The sequence below is a fragment of the Lasioglossum baleicum genome, chromosome 1 (assembly GCF_051020765.1).
Source record: "Lasioglossum baleicum chromosome 1, iyLasBale1, whole genome shotgun sequence".
NCBI lineage: Eukaryota > Metazoa > Arthropoda > Insecta > Hymenoptera > Halictidae > Lasioglossum > Lasioglossum baleicum.
In genome coordinates, this window is record NC_134929.1 from 13,443,781 (window position 1) to 13,455,263 (window position 11,483).

The following is an 11,483-nucleotide window of genomic DNA, read 5'->3' on the forward strand; positions in this document are numbered from 1 at the left end:
GCAGAAAGGAAACGCGATGTCGAATTTTGTGCTTTGTTATGGATTTCTTCAGGCGATTCGGGGAAACAGGAGATGAAATTTATTTCTTACGAGTTTTGATAAATTGAAAGGAGGGTATAACAGCGTTACCTTGAAGTATGCTGATGCTTATATCGGTTGGCGAGCACGGTTCTCTATAGACCACGGCCCTCATAAATCATTCTAGCGTATGTATTCCGAGAGGGATACTCAAATTAGTAGTTCGAAGGCTACTATATTCGAAAATGATTATATCCTAAATATAGCTGACGTAACTGGGTCGCACAAAAAGAATAAAATTGCTTCTTTTCAGGCAAAAATTGTAACATTTTTCCAAAGATTTTCTCATTAACCCAAATTATATTAAAAATGCAAATAAAAAAAATTAATGTGACAGAAAGATGAAGAATTAATTTTCTAAATAAATATAGAAATGAGACCATTCAACAAACGTGTCAATTTTATATAAGAAGCAGATCAGATGTTAATAAACAGTTTGCGATTTGAATGATCTGACAATAAAATAAGACCATTCTTCAACATATTTCGTTTTCTACTGTGGTTACAAAACTGCGCCCTCCATTAATCATTTTTGCGACGGAACCGGTTAAATTCCGAGAGTGTTGTTTTATACAAAATGTTTTGTACAATCCAAGTGTGCGACAGGTACGAATATTTCTCATTCACAGAAAAGAAAATTTATATTTTTTGTATGGCTACGTTTATTTTAATGCTTAAATATTGATTAGAAACGAATCAAATTGTATTTCATCTAAAAAGGAAGGTGTAACAATCATATTTATTAGACTTTGTTAGCATCTTCATGACGAGTCTCACTCGTTAAAATACGACAAGGGGTTAATCAACATAAAACAACAGCATTGATCATTTTCCTGGTGGTTTTAGACAACCTGTAACTACACAGATCACTTGCATTTTTCTCCTAGGATTGTTAGTTACAAGTGCCACGGATTAATCCTGTTAATCGCATTGGTTTCTTTCATCAATAATGTAAGCGGCTTTCGATGGAGGAAAAATGTCAGGCTTTGAGTACTCAAAGGGGCAGCATCGGAAAAATTGTGAAAATCAGTGAAACACGAAGCTTTTAAACTATTGCAGGGGTTACACTGAAAAAGCGGAGCGGTTCCCCAATTAATTCGCCGGGCTCGGAATCGAATTGACCGAGTCCATTGGTGGTGCAGCGCCGCGCAGAAATCATTTTCCGTTCGCGAAAATTAAACACGTGTCACAAGAGCTCGTTTGTGCGAAGAGGAAGCTGCAGAGAACTCTGTCTCGTGAATAAGTTTGAGCATGTGTGCTGAAAAAGAACATACTTTATCACAAATAAGACAAAACCAGCACTCCTGAAAAGTAACAAAACCATTTTCTAATTCGATGTAATGGGAAGAAAAGTCGACAGACATTTTTGGAAATCGCGAGACGCATATGATATCTAATTCAACGAAGTCCTTTTGCAGAGCACCCTCAATCATCCAAGCTCGAATTTGCTCGTGATAGCGAGACTTTCAGGTAAATAATCAAGGCAACGAGATCGTGGATTTCGCAGTGGATCGTAGCTAGAATAAGAGAGTGTCTTGGAAGGATAATAGAGTCCTCGCTGCAGGAATTCAATGGTTTCCCTCTGATTCGTTGCATGTTTGTCCTCTACTCGTTTAGATTACGCTTTAACACAATACCGAGCACGGAGGTACCACAGAATCTCAGGGGAAATTTCTTTCAAATAAATTCCTCGAAAGGTGAATATTTTCGTCGATGTTCCAGACCGTAGGGGTTCGTTCAATTCTTTTTCATTTCTCTAAAGCATTATAAAGATGAGATATTATTTTAGAAATTAAAAAATTGGATGAAGCCTTGAACAGCTGATAGCGTTAATGGAACAAATCCTAAAATGTTAAAATTGACAGTCAGATTACCTGTTTAACCATTCAGCTCAAAAGTTCACGTGATGGGGTAACACACAAGTCGAAATGACTATTTCAGCTATTTTCAGGATCACACGGTGGTTAACTTAAAAACCGCGAGGATTATGGCAGCAAATGTGGAGGCGACATTAACAATGCACTATCGCTAAGTGGAGGTGACGGTAGCTTACGAGTTAATACAAAAAAATGTGGAGTTTAATGCAGCTTTCATGGAAGCGTAATCTACAGCAGCAAGGACTTCAATAAATGAATGAGTGCAGCTTGAATTTTCCAGTGGCTATTTAGCGACTGCGAATGGAACTCGAGTATGAGTATTGATGCTGCTTTCAACGACAATAATCCGGGCCATCGCTCACTTTTGATCGGCAGTAGTGTATGTACGCGCACCGGTGCCAGAACTCGAATTTGTGTTATTCCAACGGTTGAAACTCAGTGACGAATGAGCTGCAGTATCGGTGTATCCTCGACGTAAAACAATACGGCGAACGGCAGCTCGCATGGTTTTAACGTCTTTTAAACCCGCCCCCGCCCGCGGGTCGTGACATTTCGAGCTTAATCCGCGCGGACATTTATTAAGAGGATGCATCCATTCATTAGCGTGGAAACAAGTCTTCAAATTCGACGAAAAACTACCCGCTGCAATGGTTTGATGTTTTTCAAAAAGCACTAAAACGTTCATATCGCTTCCATCGTCCCATAATTCTTCCGTGTTCGACAATCCAGTCAGAAAGGTCTTAACAATTCATTAAATTCATTGGGTATGGTTCAAAGTTAGAAAATGAAAAACTGATTTGATATACATATGTATATGTACTACGTATAGGAGTCGGAGACATCTTGTGTACTTAAAAGAAACTATCTAATAGTGTCTGGCTCTTCTTCTACGGATAAAATCCTTGATCATATGAACTTACAAGAAAATAATGAGATCTTAAGGTCCAGAGAAACAGTGCAGTTGGACAAGAAAGTTGTTAGCTTTACGAGCGTAGTTGCAGGAGGTAGCTACAGGAGGACATTTTTCAACCGAGGAAATTTCTGTACTTCCATCTTGTTTTAAACGGGCCAGCGCAGCGTTCGATCGGCCATTGTAAATTTCCGAAGATTCTCGCGAGCATCTCCTCGAGGGACCGTTTGCGTCCTTCGTGCTCCGTTGACCACGATTAAGTGAGCCCATTCTATGTCGGCCGCGAAACGATTTTTCCATTCGCAACAAAAGAAAAACGAGATCGCGCCGCGATTTGCAAGGCGCACGGCGAAACTACGTTCCCCCGAGCGTGAATAGCAGGGAACACCCGTTGGAAAAAAAGATCTACGCGAGCAAGAAATATGGAGCGAGCCCGTAGCAATTTGCTCGTTGAAACCGAGCTAACTCATCGCCTACGGAGCTAACTATTGTTCGACCAGCGAAATTAACACTCTCCGGTAGCGTATCCGAGCTAATTTCGGCTCTTCTGTTAATCAGCCCGCGCCCGGAAGTTATCGAATCGAATTCCTGACCAGAATAGCCGGCGGATTCATTAGAAAGTTGTTAATTGAGTGCGCGCCTTAAGACGGCCGATCGCTGCGAAGAAAATAGAGTCTCATCCTCGGATATTAACTCCTTAACTCAGGAAACTGGCGTCGTGGCTAACGGTCACCAATTCGTCTTGCCAAACCAAAACAAACGGTCTTGTATCGTTCAGAGCCTGGCCCATTTCCGAATATTAGGCTCCTGTGTCCATTAGAGTGAACCTTAGCTAATAAGACAAGAACAGGCGTGGGAGAGATCCAAAGCTATGTGAGCACTGGAGTAATGCGAATAGCAGGTCGCAGTGCTCACCATTCTTTGGTCCAGTGGGAGGTGGATCAGGTCTCAATTTTGAGTCCTGGACTGTTAGGTTTTTTTAATGGGTATGGGCCCGGTACATTCGAGAGTACCGTATCGAGCCCCACACTTTCCCCCCGACCGTCATCTTTAGGGGGTTGATAGTGCGTAAATGCATTTTTTTCTAACAGTCCATAACTTAAAAAGAAAGGGTGAACCTTAGCTATATCTGCTGAAATTTTTTGTGTGAGTAGACTAAAATTTTAGTCTACTCAATTTAATCTAGTTACATTAAAATAGATTAATATTAAAATAAAAAACTATAAAATTTGTATATATCATTGTTTCATGGAATGGAACAATTTTAGGGGGCGGTGCGCTCAAAATTTCATTGTTGAAAAATAAGATCCATCACAGTGGCCATCGATCGCGAAACAGAAGAAAGGTTAAAGAATCGCGCTGCAGAGATCCGATCTAACGATTCGTTTTATTTTAATTTCTACTAATATTAGAACAACCTACAAGTTGGAACTTTCAATGTCTTCAGGAAACTGTGAGGAGAAGAAAGTTTCTTTCAAATTTAATTTGATTCGATACGTCTGCAGGTTGAATACTTGCCTTCGCATTTTACATGAACAATATTAATGTATGCACTTTTTAATATTCTCGTTCAGAGTGTACACAGCGCAACACGTTGTGAAACACGATTGCAGTTTTCCGTTCTACAAACTTTGTTAATTACAGCGTTTAGCAAACTAGCTCACTTTGGGGCAGCAGCGAAATATGTAAAAATATTTTTACAATATTAAATTTCTAACGAGAACCTGGTAAAAATGTAATATCTCGCGACTATTTCTCAAGGACTTCCCGCACGCTCTTCATACCTGAATATCATCCACTTGAGGGTGTATGTCTACGTCCTTCATTTTACTCCCTAGAAGTGTACTTGAAAATATTGATGTTTCGAATAAAATTAGCTTCCTTGGATTGGCTGATTCTAAGCTTTTAGTATTTTTTAATCGCGTTACGCGATGATGAAGATGTAATTTACTTGGAACTATTACATCAAAATCAGATTATGTTAGCAGATATTCTATAGCTAATCGCTTGATCACTATATGCAGCTGGAACATTAGATTTAAAAGCATCGCTGTTAAAGCGTGTTGCATCTCGTCCATTAACACCATAATTATCCTCGTCGGCTTGTGCATTAGTTTACACGCGCAAATATTTCCTCTTATTTCTGTTTTACCTTTCAAGTGGATAATTGTCGGTAGAAAACAATGATTAGATTGACACTCAACAAGTTAATCCTTTGCAGTTGGAGCTATTTTACCTCGAAAATTAAACGTTTCTTCCGACCTAGAAGAATTCCATTGTATATGATTTTTTTCACTTCATGAATATGAAATTGTTATAAACCTCCTACAATACTTAAATGTTTAGTTATTGATTAGATACCAACAAATTTAATACTGTGAACAGTATTGTGAATAATAGTACAACAATTTTTAGTAGTGCCTCAGAGTTGCCACTCGAATGCTTCAGGCTAAGTCACGTGCCATCTGCGAGACTGTTTTATTCGTAAGCTTGGTAGCAATTTCTATGGTGTTAAACAAATCTGTGTCTGTCGGAGCATTACCTAAAGAATGACGAATGTTTATTCTTCTTGTAACATTACCATCTTGTTTTTACATTTGCCCCCAAAGAGAAAAGGGTAGAAGGCAGGAGTCCCATTATGGATTACCGACGAATAGACATTCGTATCTTGCACTGATGATACCTATAAAAAAATCAATCAATTAATTAGCACGAGCCAATACGTCAACGGAATCCGTGAATCTCGTCTGGCGAGCAGCGAACTCAAGCGTCGAGTTCCACAATCCTCTCGGTCCGGAGATCCACGCGAGAGTCGAGCATAAGGTTCGCTAATTATAGAGCAGGAACCTTAAACCCCACGATTCTGGGCACCGCTGAATTTACGGGCGTAATTACGATGTTCGGGTCTGACGCTCGACAACAAGCGATCGATCATGAATGGGAGACCGAGCGCGAGCGTCACGAGACTCAATGCATATTTACCCAAGCTCGTTCCGGTCCGAGTCATGGTTGTCACTCGGATAATACGGGTACTCTTTCCGTGGAATATGCAAATCATCCTCAAAGAGAGCAAGAGATAGAAGAGAAGAGGGAGAGCTAGTTGTTGGTAGAACGTCCTCGCTTTCCTGTTCGCAAACTGTTTCCCCATGCTATTCTTTTGCAGCGAATTTAGGGGACAGTTACCGAATACATAATGATTGCCCACATCGTAACCGGTTCGTCAATATTGAATGTAGAAATGAGTGCTTTCCAATTAACGTCACACACATGCACCATGCTTGTTCACGAATGCATCACTTTATACATTTGAACGACGAAGTAGAATAAGACGTCACTGAATTATCTCAGCTATACCCTCTCCTAGAAAAGCGTGTCCGAAATGTTTTTTGGACCGAAGCTATTTAGATGGGACAATCGGCAATTTTCACTGAGCAATTTCTCACAATCCAGCGTCAACTCATTCTGCGACTTAGGCGCCCATTCCCTCTGTAACGTCCGTAGATTACACTCGAGAGTCCATTACGCGGTTCGTATATTCGTTCTGGGCCGGATGCGAGTCACGTGCTTGACACGAGCGCGATTTACTGTCGATTAATTGAGGAGAAATATGTGCTTGCTCGGTGACGAGTGTTTGCTTTAATCCTAATGGAGAATCGAAGATGGTTTCTCTCTCTCTCTCTCTCCTTCTTGCAGCCCTCCGTGGCCCTCGGGATATTGGAAGTTAGTCGGATTTTCTTGGAGACCACTCGACGACGCGAGAAACGTCCTCCCGTTTCGATAAATTACTGATTCAGCCCCGGAGTGGAGGAGCCTGTTCTATAGTCCGACTATCAGTTCAGGCGCTTCGATTTCCATTCTCGCGGATTCTTATTTCTTTCGTTCCGTGACGCGGGATCAGGTTGTTTCCCGTGAAACGCACCCTTTGTTGACTCCACGAGATCAACGTTGTCTTGGACCCTCCAGAATTGCAGGACCCAACTTCTGAAATATCATTCCAAACCCAATAACCATCTTGCTTGAGTACTTCCATTTCACTGATGAAACCATTGTGTCTTTTCGAAAGGGGCCTGCAACCCCTTTGCCATGGTTATATTTTTTATGGGACCTTGGGGACGTTTAGGGACATTGGGATGCAATTCTTTAAAGGCTAATGAATTTTTAAAGCCCAATTTAAATTCTGGGGTTAGGCGATCGTGGTGTTACTAATTGGTTTAATGCTTACTTAATGACCCTTTAGAATTCAGGCATGTCAAATACACGGCTCGTCGAGAAGCAGTCTGCGGACCGACAAAACCGGTAACCTATGTATATGATTTTTTAACCTTTGACCTTTGATCGATCAATTCAAAGTTTGATTTTCGAAAGTTGAGACCAGATATGCATAGTGGCTTACAGTGAGTGTAAAAAGTATTCGTACGGCCTTTAAAATAGAATAACTTTTTATAATTGTAGCAAACGACCTGATTTTTTATAATCAATTAGAAGCATTGGTTTATAAGGTTACATGCAAAAATAAAAAAGGCATTTTTTAAAACTTTTTTATTTTTGCATGTAACCTTATAAACCAATGCTTCTAATTGATTATAAAAAATCAGGTCGTTTGGTACAATTATAAAAAGTTATTCTATTTTAAAGGCCGTACGAATACTTTTTACACTCGCTGTAAGCCACAGAGAAAATCCACAGAATCATACATCTTTCGATGCAAGTAGATGAAGTATCGAAGTTATTGGGCTTTGTAGATAAGGATTCTTGATTGTGACAGTTAACGAATTAACAAAGTATAGTAGAACATTTTCAAAAAAATTTCAATTGAATCGATGGAAAACTGAGTTGTCGGCAGATTTTTGTCCAAAAAGATCGGTTTCTGGCCCACTGTGCGACGTGGCATGGCACACGCGTTTTCCAGGCGTTGATCTAACTCATGGTGCTGTCAGTCACACGCGCACGGTGTTCTGCATCTAACGACATGGCAAAGCTGCGCCGTTGCTGCGAGGAAACCGCGACCGTGTGTCGGACAATAGGGCGTACACGTGGAAACGAGGGAAACGGTGAAAATGACGAAGGCGTGAAAAAATCAGGCGACAAGGGACGGTGTATACAGCGCGTGGCGGCGCGGCGCGGCACCGCGGCGGGTAACGAACGACCCAGAAAACGACAAGAGAAGAAAAGCAGAGAGGCGGGATGGCAGAGCGTGCATGTTTTCGTGCGACTCGCTCCGCAATGAAAATATCTATCGAGCGGAGGAACAAGGTCGACCGTTTTTTTCCATATACCTGTCGTGCATTTGCATCTTGAACAGGAAATCCCGTGTTCCCGGCATTGCTAAATCAATGAGCCGCGTCCGTGGAAACCGTCGGCGAGCAGAGGCGACCCTGCTGGACATCAAAAATCATTCCGCGTCCGTTTCGCCTCGACGAACGTTAATTAAATTAAACGAGAGACCAGCGATGATCATAACGGCTGAAGACACGCGAGCGTTACGGAGCGGCGACGTTGATTCGTTTATATTAGAAGGTTGATTAATTGTATTCGGAGTTTGCCTCCGTCTAGGTCTACGTCTTCGATCTACACGGTCGTGTAAATTTTAACAAATTAATGTTTCGTCATGAACATAAGGGTTAATTGAACCTGCTAATATTATTTTTCGTTTCGGCGACGTTAATTAGTTTTTATTAGAAGATTGATTAATTGTATTTGGAGTTTGCCTTCATCTACGTCTACGTATACGTCTACGTCTACGTCTTCGATTTACACGATCGTGTAAAGTTTGACAAATTAATGTTTCGTCATGAACGTAGGGGTTAATTGAACCTCCTAATATTATTTTTCATCGGTGAATAAGCGTCGCGGCGCGGAGCAATAACAAGTTGGGAGACGCGTCCTCGAAAGAGGAATTGTTTTTCCCGATAAAAAGCACCGGCGGCGCAGAGCACAGTCGTCCGTATTGGAAAATCGAGTGACATTTTGTCGAAAAATGAACTTTCTCATATTGACATGTGTTGTACAAGGTTTGTTTTGCTTTCTAAACAAGAACCGATGTCTTTGGTTGTAAATTTCTTTGTATTTCTTGAAATATTCATAATGTGAAGACCGAATTTCTAACCAGACATCCTTGATTTAAATCTGGGAAGGTACTAAGTTAGTAATGAGTAAACAATTTTAAATATTATCTGAATACAATAAAATTTAAACAATGAATCACAAAATTATTAGAAAAAATATATATTTATTACGATAATTATCAGTAGATAGAAATAACGTTTTAATGAATTTTAGTGGAAATTTCATCCGGATATCTCTTATGGTTCAAGAGTTATAGTAAAATATCACCAAATTTCTTGATCCAGCTCAATATGCAGCGCATAGTGGACAATTTGGTCGAAATCTGGTACAAAATCAAAGAACTTTCGATAGAAATGAGATGGAGCGATGAAATTTTTTTTAAATTTAAGTTGAAACTTTGCAGAATATGGGGAAAATAGGGAGATTATGGTACGTTTTTGACCTTGAAAAAATTCGTGAAACTTGCACAATTTCAAGAAAATTTTGGTTTTTCCAAGACCACGCGCGGAAAAAATTTTTTTATAACATGCTACATCATTTCCAGTAGATCGCTCTATCTCATTTCTATCGAAAGTTCTCTGATTTTGTTCGGCGGCGTGGCGTTATACGGTTCCGACGTGCGCACCTCTCGAAAATAGCGTTTTTCAACAAGTGCCCGCGGGCTCGGGATCCAGCGAGGCTTTTCGCAGTTTAATGGGGAAGGGATTGGCTACAGTGTGGTGTCTCTCCGTTTTCCTCGGAAAATCATGCGCCCGTGCCGCGCACGTGGAGCACACAGTCGATAGACGCCGATAGATTGGCCGCGCCACGCCGCGCCGGCAGGGTTTTCAAAGAGGCGAGCGTCGCGACGCCGTTATCTATCCCCAGTTTTCCCAAGATTTCGATCGCGAGAAATTTCTCGTTGCCCGCGGACAAATTTGTTCCCACTCAGGTATTGATTAGACAGCGGCATGGTCTCGCTTGTAAATATAAATTCCGCGCGGAGCCCGTGACGATGACAGGAAACTTCAACCATTGGACGCGCCCTACGCAATATTTATGGCGCGAACGACGTAAAACGATCGGCCATAAACCATATGAATTATTCACGCGCGCCTCTCTTTTTCGCGAACATATAATTTCCGCGGTACCGCGCGCGCTGCATAAATAAACGCGATACCCTGCGTCCTCTCTGCCCTACGGAATTCTGAATTCGACGCGTGCTACACGCGTCTTATGTAATTAAATGAGCAGAAATGAACACTGGGCGTCATGGGAAATAAGCATACAGGATTAAAAGATACTTTTATTGCTTCGTCGGGCGTAGGCGCCCGGTTCTGTCTCGCAGGATACGAAAGAGACAGATCCTTGACTGTGCGCATAGAGTTGCACGATTAGGGATGCGGAGTCAGCGAGGACCTTAAAACTTTCTGGGTGGTTCTACATTTTAATTGATGGGTTTTTTCGATATTTAACAAGGCACGTGGCATGTACAAGATTGTTTCATTTGCAAGCTTTATAGCCATTTTCTATTACTTTAAGCGTTTGCAATCTAGAGGGATGAAACCCTCTCCGTTATTTCAGAACTTTCTACAACGTCGTACAATGATATTTCCATATGCACTTCGCTAAGCTATTTAGGTCAGTCGAGAAATGCTACAATTGTTTTAACATACCATGTGATTATGTAAAATACGCAACCATTAGTGAACAAGTCAGTTTCGAGTTTGGCTCGACATAGAACCACAGAGGGTGAAAGTTAGGATATCATTAACAGAAAAATGAATGTTAAAAGTTCATGTTGTAACAAGATTTATACGTGAACGAGATTTATACATTTTTGATTTTTCCATTTGCTTCTTAAAGGAAAGATAAAAAATCGATGTCTGGTTGAAAGTTGGAATAAAATTCAGTGTACACTTCATTGTTTTCACTTGATTAGAGTCGCATTCCCTGTAAACCTACGCAAGAATCCTAATGTATTCAGAGAATCCTAATGTAATCATATTACCAAGAAGCTTTTGTGTATCCTAAGGGTTAGTAACCCTAGCCCAAGGATCGAAATCCTCAGAGATATACTGGTACACCTTGTGTTCCAAAACGAGAAAATCAGCCCCGCAAATCTAACAGACAAGTGACATAAATTTTTCTGAAATTACCCGCTAAATTCGAAAGTGTTGAGGGTAGTTTCGACCCACGAGCGTTGGCGTGGGACGCGGAAACGGCTGTTCACCCTTACCTTCGATAATTCCTGCGTGTTTCGAACGGGGGTCAACGTGTCCGTATCACGCTGCCAGCAGCACGACGTTTCTCTCGGCGTAGGCTGACCAGATGGACCCGGCTCGAAGAGGATGCTTTATGTGCGCCGACAGCAACAGTGTCACGTGCACAAAGGGTGAACGTGTTTTGAGAGAGTGAGAGAGAGCGGATCGAAAGTCACCGGGAGCGACGATGGGAACCGTGCCGTCGCGACGTGTGGACGCGCACTGCTCGAGAAACGCGGCACGGTCACTGGGCGTCGCGACGACGACAACGAAACACCACCGCGACGACAACCACGACGCCGACGTCGA

At 41.5% G+C, this 11,483-nt stretch overlaps 1 protein-coding gene across 1 annotated transcript in view; it reads right to left on the reverse strand.

Annotated features, from left to right (window-relative positions):
- LOC143207127 (somatostatin receptor type 2) overlaps positions 1 to 11,483 on the reverse strand; it is a 125,346-nt gene extending 113,863 nt beyond the window's left edge. Inside the window, exon 1 of the mRNA XM_076420237.1 lies at positions 11,150 to 11,483. The gene's annotated coding sequence lies outside the window, so the exon portion shown is untranslated. The remainder of the gene's footprint in view (positions 1 to 11,149) is intronic.